We start from the raw sequence: 17,123 nt of genomic DNA on the forward strand, positions 1-17,123 counted from the left end.
GTGATAGCAGCTGTGGGTAAAAGCAGATCTTCTCTAATCTGCGTATCTTGACATTTATGTTGACTTTAAATAAATTAGTGTCATGAAAACGTCAACTTCTCCTGTCCCATTCAAGGGATGTATTGAAGTTTATCATCGTGAGGTCAACTCAAACAAACTCAAACAAGTTCAGTTTGATCGGAATATATCATCTTATAAACTGACTTTGAGTGTTCCCTCTGCAGAGACCCTCCCTGAAAATGATGCTAAGGTGACCTGACCAAGCCATGTGACAGGACGGATGCAAGTTAACACACTTCAGCATTAGGACTCAAAGTACCGTACGTTAACCATGGCGGCAAAACTGTCTTGAACTTAAATTCATGACGCAATCTGTTTTTAAGGTATTCTTTAGTATAAACAAGAACTTTGTTAGCTCTAGCTTGATCAAAGGTTTATTATGCTCTGATACACAGTCAAAATCAGTCAAAAGGAGGCACCGTGGACAAGTGGTTAGGGTAACGGACTCACTATCGGAGGATAGTGAGTTTGAGACCCGGTTTAAGACCCAGTATGTCCAGAGTAATGGACTCACTGTTAGAGGATGGTGAGTTCAAGACTCTAGCACGGTGTTGTACCCTTGAGCAAGGCACTTTACTCCTCAGTGCTCAATTGGGGTTAGTGGGTTATGGGTACCTCATCCTGTAATTGGGCTAATGCCTGTTGGATGATGGACTGAATAAAAAAAAAATCATGAGCGCTGAACTGTTGGCCAGATGTTTTTGAGCCATGAGTGATAAATCCATACTTTGAATTCAACTTGTAAAACAAATAACCATGAAGGCAGTAACTGTATGAAGTAATTTTTCATTTTCATTTTTGATAGAATAAGTTCGCATTAGCCTACTGCGGTAAATGTTTATATTCCCAATGTCTTGTAAATGTTTTCAAAATAATGAGGCTAGAGTAAGTAAACAAAAAAGTTTTCATGCAGAATTTGTTAACCATCGTTGATGATATTCAATTGTAAAACCGATTGTAAATCCTGACAGCAGTTGTATCAAACCATTGAACCATGTGTTGGCCACCGGGCGAGTAAAATTCTATTGTGCTAAGCCTCTAGAAGCATATACCGGTAGGTACTGTATGCACAGTAGGAATGAGAAGGCTTTACAAAGAATATGCCACAAACTAAATATAGGGCTGCACCAAAGTCCAATACAGAGGGGTGATGATCACATGAAAGGAATGGAGGGACCAGACATTGGTTTATGACAACATTGGTGTACCCCGGTAACTTGGTCAGTGGTTGAAGAACTACCGGTAGTAATCATGGAACAGATATCATTTTATACATTTTGGATTTCTCGTGTCGGTCACTGAATTTAATAACCTTTTCATGTATTCCAATAATAATACATACATTGTACCGGTACGTGTGCCTGAACAAGCTCAGGGTGCTGGCTGACATACAAATCCTCATGAAATATTAGTAATATACATGTACGGTAGTATTGGTGTATTTGTACAACAAACATTTCTCTCTCCAGGTTTCCCATTTACAGAGGGTAATCTTTTAACGTGCGAAATATCATAATTCAAATTTTTGACACAGAATTTGAGTATCAGATAACCAATATGTATCACAAACCATGCAATATACATGCTGTCATGGATGTCCATCACTGTTCAAATTTTTCCCCCTGCATACGGTATGTCAGGTGTACTTTGTTAGCACAAGGAGGTGGGTGTCTTCAGTGTTGCTGTGTACATTGCATAAAATAGTGAGAAGTCGTGACACAGTAGCATTTCAAATACTATAAAACTTCCACATTTGTTGAGGAAAGACGAAATCCCCATGTTACACACATTGCGGAATGCACTGTCTCCCATTCCCGGTTCTGGTGAACTTGTCACTTTTCAGCATTATAAACTTAAAGTCATGAAAGTCATGAAAAGTAATTTTGAAATACCACAATCAAATTTACTGCTCAATGACTCTAAACGCCACTTTGCATGTATGATGATAAATGGTCAACACTTTGATCGTGACAAGAATCCCAATACTTGCAACTTGTTACATTTTTTCTAATATCTTCTTCATTCTATTTATTGAATTACAATTCACGAACAGATGGAATGAATTTGAATACTATGTGTATAAATTTAGTTCACGAGTACCTAACAGACTACTGATAGGTGATAAATGAAACAAAAAGGCCAAAAAATTTCATGGGTTACCGCGACTCATATCAGTCAAAGGGCCAGGTACTGCAAATCCACATCACTAAACTCATTTGCTCCAGGAGTATTTAAATCAATCATCAGACAGTGTTTTGTACTTGGTTTAATTATGCAAAGACGCTATTTGGGTCAATGTCTATGGTCTGAGGATTTTATGTTGGTTTCCGTTTGTGATATTGTTTATTATATCATACCAGTATATTGATGGCTCAAATACAGTGATCTGATTGGTCGAGACGCGAAAAGAACCATGGTATATTGGCGATATACCACGGCTGGCGTACGCACGAGCTCTCAGCTTGAGCAAAAGTACGTTTTTGACGTTCCATGCCAGAATTTCAATATACTGTTATGATATAATAGCAATAAATCACACCAAGCGACGGTATGTACCACTCGATTTTGACCAGTTCACTTATACCGGTATGCACTTGCTATTGCTTGTGCATACAGTATGTCGTGAACTGGTCAAAATCTCATGGTATACCGTTGCTGGGTGTGTATTATTGCTTAAGTATCTCAGTTATGTTACCATAACAACTGATATGAAATTATGTACAATTCCCCAAAAGATAACAATCCTAAATCTTAGACCAATATGTAATTAAGTGTTTGATGTATTTCAAGTGTCAGTAGATGAAGTTTCACATCAGACTATCAAATGAGAATTTTACTAGGAGGTCAAAGGTCACAGTACATGTACTCCGAACCTTCAATCAATGGTGAGGATTTTTTTGGGGGGTTACTGACATTTCTATTATTGAAACATAGAAATAAGAAGAATTGGATATTATAGACTGAACTGTTGAGCCTTTTTTTAACACTGAAGGATGTGCATTCTGTCAGGTACCTAGTCCGATCAGAAACACAGTACGCAAAGGATTACATCAGTTAGAGAGCATACTTTTTTTATCTGACGATCTCAATTTTTAAACTTCATTTTTTTTTTCAACAACCTCTCGAGCAAAATCATTTCTCTACAATGAAAATACCTAAGCACTGTGGCTCGAAAATCATAAACTTCAGCAATTGAGGACTATTAGGATCAAATACGACTATTTCAATTTCAGATGACAGAAAAATTGCTGAATTTATATATTCATGATATCCTGCCATGTGTAAACCATTTTTACATGCTGTAAATCATCTATTTCTGGAATATCAACATTTAAGATATTTTTGGCAGCTTTTTCCTGTTTTGTGAAATAGACATATATTTAACATGACCTTAATTTGCATACAATTACACTTGGCTGTGAACTTTTGTACAATTATCCTATTCTACTTATTAGTCACAGGGCCTGTTTTGAGATGTGACTTTTAACAGTCAGAGATCTATCATGGATTTTGAAATTTTCAAAATTTCATGTACATTGACAAACTGTGAAAAAATAAAAACTAATGAATATCCTTCTTAGATTTGAAGTGAAAAGCCGCTTTTGGACTGTACCATTTATCACGTATCTTTAACATGAATCAAAACTGCACTTATCGGTACTTTGTCTGTCTTATTATTTTATGGAAAGTGGTGTGACAATGACTAATGAAAATAAAAAAAAATTCGACAAAATGACAAAAGGTTCAAACTGCAATAAAAAGAAGAACAAATGTTTATTTAATCTGGGTGTATCTCTGACAGGTTTTTTTTTGCCTACAACGTGACCTGTGATTTGCAATGGCTCTCAGAATCCACAGAAACTGAAGGATACATGTACCCGTAAGTACTGTGAATTTGATACACTGTTTAAAATCCATGCTAACCTTTTCCTTGGCATGTTCAACTGGAGTCAAATTGGTTGAAACCATATAGCATGTCGTGTTCGTCTGTCAGGGACAAATATTCAGACTTTCACATTTTGACATTTGTTTGCTTGAATGAACTCATTTTATAGCTTGTTATTGTGAAAATTGAAAATTTCAAGTGAAAGCAGGGCATATAGCAGCCATTTTGAATTTCAAAAATCGGTAAAATTGAAGTATTTTGTTTCTCTAAACCAAAAATGTACAGGGTGACCATTGATTTTACTCTTGATTTCAAAGGAGAATGGTTTGAAGTTTTTGTGGCTTGTTGAAAGTGTGAGTATGCCTAGACCATTTGAAGAGGATTAAAACGCATCATCATTATTTCCACTACATACATGTAGGTAGCAAAGACATATATACAACCATTGATGAGTATGCTACGGCATGGGGTAAAAAAGAGACTGCGCTAGTACCTCTGAGGTCACAGAGATGTCATATGAAACATTTTGACATTGATTTGAATGAGTGGTGACCTAAAAAGATTAAAAGATCAAGTGCAATAAGGAAGTGCGACTAGTGTTTTCAAGTCCTTTGTGATTAGAATCTTGTACCATACCAAGAGCTTAGATACCGTTCAAATTCCATTTGCTAGCTATACCGCGTAGTCAGGTTAAATATTTATACGAAGGCTGTATTACTATACTGAAGAATTACAACTGACCAGTGTATGCCACAGTAACCCAACAAAAACAAAACCCAACAACTTGATTTTAAGGTAGTACCGGTATACACCTCAAAAGTGAAAAAGTTACACTTTTGATCATACCGGTACTTTCTTCAATAAATCTTTCAGCCATTTTCTTAACACATCAAGAATAAAAATCAGGGGTCACAGTGCAAAGTTTGGAACTAAACGAACAAACTACATAACATTTATTGATATTTGAAATTCAAAATGGACACTTTCCCTATGTTAATTCTATGGGGGAAAAATAAAATTTTTGATTGTCAAAAAGCTAAGATGGTAAAAAGTGTTCTTACACTGAGAGTTTTAAAATGTCCGCCCTACAAATGGTAGACCAGAAAAGTATTGAAAAATTTGAGAGTCTGAATATCTATCCCCGAAGCACATTAACTTCAGTGTGAAGCAAGCAGTGTATTGGTTGTTTGTTGGTAGTATACCGGTAAGGTCAATGATAGGCCGGGATGAGTAGCACAAAACAGACTTGTCACTCACAAATCATCAACTCTCTCCTAGTAACTTCTGAGAAGGGCAGTATGGTTTTTCAGCTGTAAACTTGAATGATTGGTCTCTGCACACAAGGTCACTGTGTTTGTTCCAGTTAACAATCATCCTGCTCCGACTGGCTACCCACCAATTTCCTGGTCCGCTGCTTTTGTGTTCAAGAGGTCAAAGGTTAATTTTTCACTGATCTCCCGTGACAACAAATCACAGCAGATTGGCCTAATTCACACAGAGATGAACAATTTATGCAATATGCTGTGCATGAATTATAGAGTTTGTTTAGTAGCTTATTCTGCATGATGATAACAATAACAACAGTTACAATGGGGATGTTGGGCCCTCTTTGGATTTCCTGTTGGTGACCATTGCATTGTGTGTCTACTGTACAGCCAGGATCTATTTACATAGCAGGTGTATACAGATCAAATACAGACTTTTAGTTACTTCTGCTTGGCTTCATTCGAAAATGCACACATGCGTATTTCCTGCTCAGCAATGACTGTCTACTTCGCTAAAGCATGGAGATTAGATAATGAATGACGCTGCTACCTTTTAGCTATAGCTCTCTGCGTGGCCACCAGGCCTATTGCCAGTAACACACAACCCTGCCACACAGAGCTACCTGTCGCTATCACAGTAGGTTTCAAAGCTCAACTGGCTGGGACCTTTGATACATTTTCCTGTATTTTTATCCTATCGGTGAAATACAGTTTCTTATTCTTCTCCCCAAATCATGCAAAAATACCCAGTGTTTCAACTCCTCAACAGCACATGATTGTTGGTGTGGGAGATCAAATTTCATCGTCGACAATTACTTCTAAGTCTGGAATTCGTTTTGGTGATTTGTCGATGAGAGTAACACTGAATATTTCATACAGTAAATTTAAACAAGTGTTTAAAAGTTCAGTACTCTGCATATCAACATAGCTCTAGGATAAGGAGAAGGAGACATACTTGATTTTAGAGAAATAAAAAATTAAAGATATTATCTCAAATCACCGTTAATATTCCTTTTAAATTCATGATTTTCGTACACGGAACATCACCTAGCACACCCACACAGGAGTAAACAGGTTCAACAAACTCTACCCTTTTCCTGTAATGGCTACTTCCAAAAGAAATTTGAATCCCCAAGCATTTCCTTATCGACATCACGGTACTTCAATTGAAGCCAAGGGATAGAGAAATACGGCAGATGGCAAGCTTTTATCACCTCTTGCTCTCGACAAGGTCCTTTATTATGACACCACATGGTAAATGACTTTGATAGACAAGCACCGATACTAATAAAATCTTCCGGCATACGCTTTTTTTGTTTGAGCGCTTGAGGCTTCCTTGTGCATTGGATGCACTCTGCAAGGCCTTACTTGCCACCTAAAAAAATCAGATTCTTCAACAGTTGCAGATATCATGATCCAAAATAAAGAATTTAGAAAGGGAATGGCCTGACCTAATTCACAAAGTGCCCTGCACACTTTCCTTGCATGACATATGGGTGTGGTGAAAAAAAAAATGCAAATTTATTTCCTTGTCATTCTATCAACGTATTCAGTCCCTGGTAAAGTTGTAGGTTATATTTAAAGAGCAAATCATCACAGCCCTGAAGCTATTGCCAGCACAACAGCGTGCTCTGTTGAGCCATATCACCACAAAATTTATTGCAGCTTACTGTTCGGATGGCTGGGACATTTTAAAATCTATTTTAAATTGCTAAAAGAGTATGAGAATTGCAGCAGTATCAGTTACTTTAAGTTTGTCCTAGACTGGCAGCCATTGTGAAAAAAACTTTGACGCACACCCTGTATACATTGTATATCAATTTTGCAAACTTACATTTTAGACAAAGGTATCACATGGACAGCACATTCACAAAGTAACATTTAGCCCTGCGAGTGCTATGCTTGTTACCGCCAAAATTTTACTGCAACATTTTACCAATTTTTATGAATTTTTCTGAATTTTTTTGATAATTTTAGACCAACTGTACATCACATTCCATTGGCTAATTTTTTTATCAAAATTTTGGCAAAAATCTAAAACAAAGTAATACAGAATATTTTATAAAGGCAACAAAAATTAACTTTGGTGCTCAAAGGTTTAAGGTGGTTGGAAAGGCTAGAGCGTCAGTTATAAATTTCAACAAAACTATTAAAATATAAAAGTAGTCAACATTCTCTGTGGAATAAAAAAAACTAGACATTTGGGCACAAAGGCATTGCAGAGTTATAGCCTGTTAAAACTTCTGAAAAACTGACCAAATAAGAAGAAGTTGGGGAGTCCTTAGTGTATTAACTATGGTAGAGGTCCCCTAGCTGTTAATAAAATGTTTGAAAAGGAAAGTCATTATTTGCTGTTTTTCAGGAAAGTTTGACAAGGTGGTGCTGGCATTCAGAGTGAGTGACTGCTATTGTAAATGCATTTTAGATTCTTTGAGTGTCAAAGAGGTGTCAAAAAGTGAGATTAACCAAAAAAAACTGCTCTATGACTTTAAAAGAGGGGGCAAATATGGCTTGTTTTCAACATTTTTGACAGAATAACAGTTTTCCTACATATATTGTATACCAATTTAATCCAACTTTGAAATGAGATATGGACATGGAATTTTTACAGCCTATTAACAAGGTTACAGATAAGATTTGTACGGCACAATTTTCCTGTATTTGAAGTACTTTTTGAAAAATCACATTTTGAAATTTGAAAGAATTTTTAATAATTTTTTGATATATAAACCCATGTAAAATCATAAAAACAAATTTTATTTACAAATCCTGCCGTACAAATCTTACAATAAATAGTGTCAACATATTAATAACTAATTTGGTAATATTAATACTATCCAATTATTATTAAATTCAAATATGTAAAAAAAATATGAAAAATTAAATTTTAATATTTACTGGTGTCATATTTCAAAATCATGGCTGCAAATATACAATTTTTATATTCTTTGGAGAAAATATTAACTAAGGGAGTATCCTGAAAATTTGAACTAAATATCTTGATTCTAACACTTGAAACTTGACATTAACTCTGAGAAAAGAATTGGTGCAAAAATAGCTTTCCAACCACCTTAACATACAGGCCTGCATGACATACATCTAAGAACTGCAACTTTATATGCAATGTAGGCGAGACCTGTTGTGAATCGTGTTTTCATGGTGGCTGCTAGTCTCATCCAGACGGATAATTGTTACAATGTCAAGTCAACTTGCAACAATTTTCTAGTAGATTTCAAAACGTCGCGGCCGTCTAAACAGCAAGGTGCAGGTAATTTTCTGTAGAAATTACACTTTTTGCTAATAAGATGTTGGACATTATTCAGGACAAGATATGCACTTCCCAAACCTAAACATTCTCTTGTTTCTTCAACAAATTCAACAGGATCTGTTACGAAAAATACCAAGGAAAAGGGGGCGTTCACATCTTTAAGGTTTCCTGGAAATAAATGATCAAATTATCCCCACTGAGTTCACACAGAGATCAGCGGCCATTTTGAAGCTATTGGTAAATTGTTTATAATGTGCTTCTCTGGTGTACCTTGGTTTGAAAAATTTTCTCCGACAATTTCTTTAGCACAGTATCATTACAATGTGTGCAAATCCTTCCTGGCATTTCTAAACTCAAAGGACCAGCAGCTGTAACTTACAATGATTTTTCATCCATTTTTAATTTTTTTTACAATTGCAAATTCTTGATCCACTCCCCACACAGCATGTTGAAACACCCACCATTACGGTAAAGATGAATTCCAGTCTAGACTTCACTTATCGACAATAATAATGCAGTCTACACACGCACAGGCTGAGTTGACAAGCTGAATACTGTATACCTAAACATGCTTAGGAGTAGAACAAGAAACTGTAGTTGACATTAAAAATAAAAATTTGACATTAAAAATAAAAAAAAATTGTGAAAACATTATCAACAGTTGCAGTGACTGGCCGTTTAATCCTTTTCTTCTCAAGGGTCAAAGTTCACAATGACCAGACTGATGTTGGATGAAAGTACGCCAAATTTTTGATGGATTTGCAGGGTTTTCTCTCGACTGCGCAATTGTGCAAATTGCGCATTTCGAGCCATTATGTCTGCTCTAGAAAAGTTACTGATCGCGTGAAAATCGCGCACAAAACAAAACAAGCGATTACGTCCATATGATGGTGACAACTGTGAATCAACAGTGACTGCCCCCCCTAAAACGTCAAGTCTTCCCCCCTAATTTTGATGAACCGGGGCACAAAATGCCCCTTTCAGTGAACAAGCAGAGAAAACACTGGATTTGAACATGAAACCATCATCAAGAAGTTCTATTTGGTTTACTATTTACCATTCTATGCCTCTTAATAGTTTTAATAAATTAAAAGATATTTACTTTTGAAATACAAAATTCAAAATTACCCTTTAATATAGCGTTAAGAGTCCTAATGAATTTGAAGTTCTCACTTTAAGTTGATAGACACAAAACAGATTTTTTTTGGCTCGGTAAAATTCTGACACAGCAAATCAGGACTTGAAACCGCACTGCATATATAGGGCCGTTCACAGTTTACGTCACTGTTCTCTCATTAATATGCAAAAATAAATATTTGTCCGCATTTTTAGATTACACTTTTGAAAATTACGCATGCAAGAACGACGAAAATACATCTCAGTGGGCGACTGCTAGTGTAACAGTGAATACTAAAAAACATATTCACGACTCAGAGTACAAGCTGCAAAAACAGCCACGCATGCAACATTGATAAAATTTGTCCGCATTTCAAGCTGCGTGTCCGATGTCGCGCGTGTACAGCTATATTTAGTAACAAACCTGTAACCGTGAACAAGGCTATTATGGCTTTGAATAAATACTTGTGAAGAAAAAATAATAACATTATATGTTTTGTGGAGTTTTGATGTCATATCTATTTATGACGAGACAATCAAAATAATTACCAAAAGGGGTTTGTCTGGTTGCCGACCTATTACTTGCTGGCATGAAATATTGAACCCGAGTTATGATCCATGGTCCCTCCACCACGCATGATCTAACCCTTTATTCTGCAAAGTTTGGGAGAGACCTGTTCATATTAATTGCGAAGTTGGACATGCAAACTTGAAAAAAGGAGTGAACAGACTAAGCTTGGTTGGTCAAATAACAATGGACAGTCAGTGTGTACAGCTATGTTTCGTGGTGTAAGAATGGACAAAGTAGATGGTTGAGGGCAGGCTTTCATGTGAACTGTATACCGGTACATTATTGCTACTTCCACAAAACTTTCATAAGGGTCTAATCACGATCCCTCCCTCCACAGTGATCATACCAGAATCAATCATAGACCCTGGCGTGAAAATCTATGGTCAAACTCAGTCAAATTTGACATACCAATATCTTAAAAATTTGATTATTAATAGTTTTAATAAAGATATTTACTTTTGAAATACAAAATGCAAAATTAATCCATCATTAATTATGGATCGTTGCAATACTTATGCCCAATGGCCTGGCAAACCAACTGACCGAACAGTCGTCTGCATGAACCAGGGTGTATACACTTATCTACTATCAGTGGTAGTTTCTTTTACACTGCTACAATTCTTGAGGTTATGCAAATAAAAAGAATAAACACAATGACAGGGTCATGTGTGGAGTAACTAAAAAGATAAGGAATATTTTTAACAGTACAATCATAGTAGCTCTGCAATAACCATGCCCATTCTGACAAAAAATAACAAAGGGATAGATGGTTTTACCCATTCAATCATATGCAGAGGGCAAATGTCAGTACACATAAAATAAAACAAAAAACAATTAAACAAAGAACTTGAATATTACAATAAAGGAAACTTGAAATTATACATGAGGCGTGCTTTTAGCTCAACTTGCCGTGGTTTAAAAACTTTCGATACAAGCGATGGATGTGACAGAAGGCCTTTTATAACTTAAAGTCTTTACGACGTTATTATGATATTTTTGGAAAAAACAGTAAAATTCTTGGAAAAAAAAAGTACGGACGTGACGTATTTGCCTTATTCGAGGAAAATCATACACGTCTTCTACCATTGCTATTCGAACTTTGAGTCACCCAACACATGGCCGACCAGCATTTCGGAAGCAACTCTTGCACGTGTTGCAAAAGCACATTGGGGGACTCAAGGAACATTTTATGATAAAAAATGAAGACCCCTTTCTAAGAGCGCACAGGCGGTTACTGGGGTACTCATAGCGACCCAATAAACATGCTAGAGATCGAATTACATAACACTGTATTTTTCACACCTACTATTTCCTCGTGCACCATGTAAGATTTGCTGTATTCACTGCACGACCCGCATGTCCGTCGGAACATGCGGACATCGAGCCGAGGTAATAATATTACGGATGAAGCACTGGCGCTTCGATTTGGTGTTCCGCAGTTAGAGACGCCATGGGGTAACACGAACACCCGACCATGGAGGTACCAAAAGACCTCCCAACACCATCATAATGCATTCTGGTCAACACTACCCCGAATATAACTAGTGGTGGTTTGTACGCTGTAAGCAGTGTCATCAAAGGGGAATCGAGACTGATGGATACCATGCGTGCAATGTCATTGTCACCGCGCTATGCTACATTGCAATTTTTCGCGGACTCTACATGCGATATATGAAAGAGAAAATATGATCATTAGCAGGATTTTACCTTGTTCCAAGGGATATGGAAGTTCCGGGAGCACTCAGAGGTCACTTGCACCGGATCAAAAAGTGAAGAAGTAGCCCTCGCTAAGTTTCGCATGCAAATGGAGGTAAACTTTGGGAATTCCCCTTTAGATCGACTCCGGCAACCAGCCTAGTGAGGGCGTCCTCTGTAGAATGTGTAATTTTACAGACTGTCTGTTCGTCCATGTCAATTTTAGACAAAATATGATATATCAGAAAGTGTCATGAAAATTTGTTGCACAGTCCTTGAAGGGGAGCTAATTAATAGATCGCATTTGATTATTTGGAATTTTACTGTTGACGTACCAGAAAAATCATTGTAATATTTAATTTTTATTTATTTACATGAACTTTGACCTTACTGTTTGCGTTGGAGCCAGCACTTCATTTCGGAAAGGTACGTTGCTATATTTCTTCTCTCGTCTCCTATCAAAAGAATCGATAAAGCGCACTTCTTCTCAGGTATAGCCTCAATGTTAATGATTTTCGCGTTCGACTGTAAATTATAAAGAAATCGAATGGTTTCCAAACTGCAACACAATGTACATTTTACATGTTGAATCTATGCCGTTGATGGTTCAGTCAAATCAGTACTCATCGCGTCGCCACGTCTTTGTGCCTACATCGTGTCAATGCACTTGCAGCGCAATATAGAATTTTAGGTGAAGTTATAAGTCAGAACAATGATTTTAAATTTTTGATTCACGTTTCAAACCATGTTGCAAAACCGGGCAGACACAACATGCGCGAATGCGTACCTACAGTCCCTCTACTCTTAGCACAGTCCCTCCACACACCAGACTCTAATACAGTGAAACCTTGGAGGGACTGGAGGTTCAATAGTGGCACATACGGATGTGAAAGGCTTGTTTGCAATCACATGTATATATTTGTCCGATAGGATTTACATGCCTAATATAAATAGGAGACACGTACATGGTTTATATAATCTAATTTAATCTAATATAATATAATATAATGTAATATAATATAATATAATGCACATTGTAATGTAATATAATAGGTTATGATATAAAATTATGCAATAAAGCACACCCAGTGATGGTATACTGCTAGACTTTGACCACTCAGTGTTCACGACATTTAAATGAGCGATAGCAAGTGCATATATGAAGTGAACTAGTCAAAACCAAGTGGTTACTGGTATACCATCGCTGGGTGTGTGATTTATTAGAAGTTGTTCTGCCGTCAAACGGTATGGATGAGATTGTGTGGTGCAAAATGATTTTGTCGCAAAGTGTCTGTGAACCTTATAAAATGTAATATTATATAATGTGATATAATGTGATGTTTATTGCATTAATTTATAGCTTTGTCAATACCAGTGAAATTTGTGACATCATCCTGTAAATTATTACTGATTATGTATCCAACTATCTAGTACCGGTAGTTTGGCCCCACATGTTTTCTACATCTACCAATTCCCATTGCAAAAACTGTAAAAATAATAGCAATCATGTACCACCTCCCGGCCCATAACAGACTTAAGGAACTTTGCACTCCATAATGTACATGTACTTGGCTTTTCACTGTACTGGTAAATTGTACATTAATTATGCCATGCAAAGTGTGCTTTCGTCCATTATGAGCGAGAGGGGTACATTATTGCATAAAATATAATATAATATAATATAATATAATATAATATAATATAATATAATATAATATTATACATCTACCATCGAGAACAATAGAATTTAGCGTGCGCTAAAAAAGCCGTACGGAACTCGCGCCCGTTCCGTACGGCACGGTTTCAAGGCGCCCCATACCCTGCTGCTGGATCCGCGCGTTCACTGTAGAACGGTTTCAAGGGACCCCTTGGACGAGTGCCAGAACAAGTCTCGCGCGCGCTCTGTACGTACGTATGTGTGTAGTGCACACACTCCAAACTTGCAGAAGCGCGTCCGAGGTAGCGTTCCACACTGGCGCGATAAAATCGGAAGAAAAAATGTTGACATTGCACGAAAACGGTCACTACCCTGACATTTTGATGCCCCGATCAGGAATGTAAGATGTATAATAATAAGGTTATTACGAAAATACCGCAAAGGATGCACGAGGACATTGGCGCCTCGCATCGCCCTCCGCTTCGCGTCGGGCGATACGCTGCGCCAATGTCCTCGTGCATCCTTTGCGGTATTTTCGTAATAACCTCATAATATAATATAATATAATATAATATAATATAATATAATATAATATAATATAATATAATATAATATAATATAATATAATATAACATTATAATATCATTTAATTTAATATAATTTAATATTAGCTGGGAGGGGGTACATTATTGCATAAATATAATATAATATAATATAATATGATATAATGTAATATAATATAACACAATACAATACTTGAGAAATAAGGCACACCCAGCAACAGTACACCACAAGATTTTGACCAGGTCACGGGATACATCCGGTATGAAGTGAACTGGTCAAAATCGAGTGGTATACCATCACTGGGTATGATTTATTAGTCCCCACGGACACCGTCCGGGGGGACTTATAGGTTTGGTCGTGTCCGTGCGTGTGTGCGTGCGTGCGTCCGTGCGTGCGTGCGTGCGTCCGTGCGTGCGTGCGTCCGTCCGTTCACGCAGATATCTCAGAGATGCCCGAAGCGATTTCATTCAAACTTGGTACAAGGATTACTTCATATGTCATACAGATGCACGTCGATTTGTTTTTTGATACGATCCAATATGGCTGCCAGGCGGCCATTTTATTACGATTTTTTCATGTACAGAGCCATAATTCAGGCATGTTTCAACTGATTTTATTCAAAGTTGGTACAAGGACATTGACCAATGTCATAGATATGCACGTCAATTCTTTTTGTGATACGATCCAATATGGCCGCCGTGCGGCCATTTTGTTACGATTTTTTCATGTACAGTGCCATAACTCAGGCATATCTCAACCGATTATATTCAAACTTGGTACAAGGACATTGACCTATGTCATACATATGCACATCAATTTGTTTTGTGATACGATCCAATATGGCCGCCAGGCGGCCATTTTATTACGATTTTTTCATGTACAGAGCCATAACTCAGGCATGTTTCCACAGATTTTATTCAAAGTTGGTACAAGGACATTGACCAATGTCATAGCTATGCACATCAATTTTTTTTGTGATACGATCCAATATGGCCGCCGTGTGGCCATTTTGTTACGATTTTTTCATGTACAGAGCCATAACTCAGGCATATCTCAACCAATTTTATTCAAAGTTGGTACAAGGACATCAACCTATGTCATACACATGCACATTGACTTGTTTTGTGATATGATCCAATATGGCCGCCGTGTGGCCATTTTATTACGTTTTTTTCATGTCCAGAACCATACGGTAACTCAGACATGTATCAAGCAAATTTATTCAAAGTTGGTACAAGGAGATTGACCAATGTCATACATATGCATGTTAATTTGTTTTGTGATACGATCCAATATGGCTGCTGTGCGGCCATTTTGTTATGATTTTTTCATGTACAAAGCCATAACTCAGGCATATTTCAACCAATTTTAATCAAAGTTGGTACAAGGACATTGACCTACCGTATGTCATACATATGCACATTGATTTGTTTTGTGATTCGATCCATTATGGCCACCATGTGGCCATTTTATTACGATTTTTTCATGTCCTGAACTACAACTCAGACATGTATCAAGCGAATTTATTCAAAAGTATTTTTATCACAGACCTAATGAAGAGGACTCTATCCTCTCTGAGGACCTGTAATCAAAGCACCCATTAACAAGTGGGGACTGTGTCATCAACGATGACTTGTTGCTATTATATCATAACAGTATATTGAAATTCTGGCATGGAACGTCAAAAAAGAATTTTTGCTCTTGCTGAAAGCTCGCACATGTACCAGCCGTGGTGTATCTCAAATATACCACGGTTCTCTTCACGTCTCGACCAATGAGATTGCTGTATTTGCACCATCAACATACTGGTATGATACAATATAATATGATGCAATTTATAAAACCAGCATATTGATTGCACAAATACAGCAATCTGATCAAGCAAGATGTGGATTGCTTTACCGGTATTTCGTTGCGTCAGTGCAGTAAGGTTGTAACTGCTAATTTCAGAATTTTACAGGTGTGCCAGAAAAAGTCAAATTTTTAAAACTAGAATCCACAATCTGAATACAAAATATGTTCTAATAGATATTGAAAAATGATTCTACACAAAGATATTACTTTGTTTGAATTTAAGACAATGTAACACATCCTTGCAAATAACTGTCTTTTAACCATAGTGTCAGTTATGATTTTCTTGCACTAACACGACGATTAGTGATCTAGCATTGTTGGAACACATGTGAGCTCTGAGATTGAAACAAATCCATTTTTAGCTCCCATAGCCATATGTATATATGGCAATGGAAGCTATTCTTATAGGCTAGGAAAATGTCTGTATGTATGTATGTATGTCTGTATGTCTGTATGTCTGTACGTCTGTATGTCTGTATGTCTGTATGTCTGTATGTCTGTATGTCTGTCCGTCAACATCAAAAACTCCAAAACCGCTGTACATTTCATCTTGATATTTGGTGTGTACATGGATGATGGGCTGTAGATGAGATTTTGTTCAAATGAAGTTGTCATTGCCAAAAATATGCAAATTAAGCGAAAAAATGTAAAAACAGTCAAAATTAAAAAAACTCAATAACCACTGAGCAGATTACATGAAAAATTAGTATGTAAGTACTTTGGGCTGACATGAAATGATTGTGCACATCTTGGGTCAGTATCTTGGACTTGCTATTTTTCATGAATTTTTTTGTAATTTTCTCCCATTTTTGGTCAAAAAATCTCTCTCTCTGAAACCACAGTCCGATTTATTGATTTGAAACTTGGTATGGAAGTGCATAGGAGTGACCTTTCCCAAATTTGGGCAAATCGTGGTGAAATTTGCATATTTTTAGTTTACACGTCCATAGACTCCCATGTATGAGGCAGATCTCCATAGACTCCCATGTATAAGGCCACGTAAAATAAAAATTTAGTTTCTCATCGTATTCATATTGCAAAAAGGATGCAGTGACAATTTTTTTTAGTCCCCACAGATGAAGTCCAGTGAGCTTATAGATTGGGTCATGTCCGTCTGTTCGTCCATCCGTAAGTCCATCCGTTCACGCATATATCTCGGATATTTTGACAAAATGTCATGTGACCTT

The 17,123-nt window shown here is 36.9% G+C and overlaps 2 protein-coding genes across 4 annotated transcripts in view; one reads left to right on the forward strand and one right to left on the reverse strand.

Moving 5' to 3' along the window:
• The window catches only part of LOC139133058 (TNF receptor-associated factor 6-like), a 40,712-nt gene extending 28,682 nt beyond the window's left edge, over window positions 1–12,030 (reverse strand). The window contains exon 1 of one of the 2 annotated variants that reach the window (XM_070699462.1): window positions 11,874–12,030. The gene's annotated coding sequence lies outside the window, so the exon portion shown is untranslated. Of the gene's footprint in view, window positions 1–5,203; window positions 5,375–11,873 lie in introns of those variants that run through there. The other variant, XM_070699470.1, reaches the window with a different exon arrangement.
• The window catches only part of LOC139133031 (SCY1-like protein 2), a 429,639-nt gene that overhangs the window by 305,195 nt on the left and 107,321 nt on the right, over window positions 1–17,123 (forward strand). Inside the window, exon 1 of one of the 2 annotated variants that reach the window (XM_070699421.1) lies at window positions 12,168–12,287. The exons of the other annotated variant lie outside the window; for it this stretch is intronic. The gene's annotated coding sequence lies outside the window, so the exon portion shown is untranslated. Of the gene's footprint in view, window positions 1–12,167; window positions 12,288–17,123 lie in introns of those variants that run through there. 2 annotated transcript variants of the gene reach the window in all.

The sequence above is a fragment of the Ptychodera flava genome, chromosome 1 (genome assembly GCF_041260155.1).
Source record: "Ptychodera flava strain L36383 chromosome 1, AS_Pfla_20210202, whole genome shotgun sequence".
NCBI lineage: Eukaryota > Metazoa > Hemichordata > Enteropneusta > Ptychoderidae > Ptychodera > Ptychodera flava.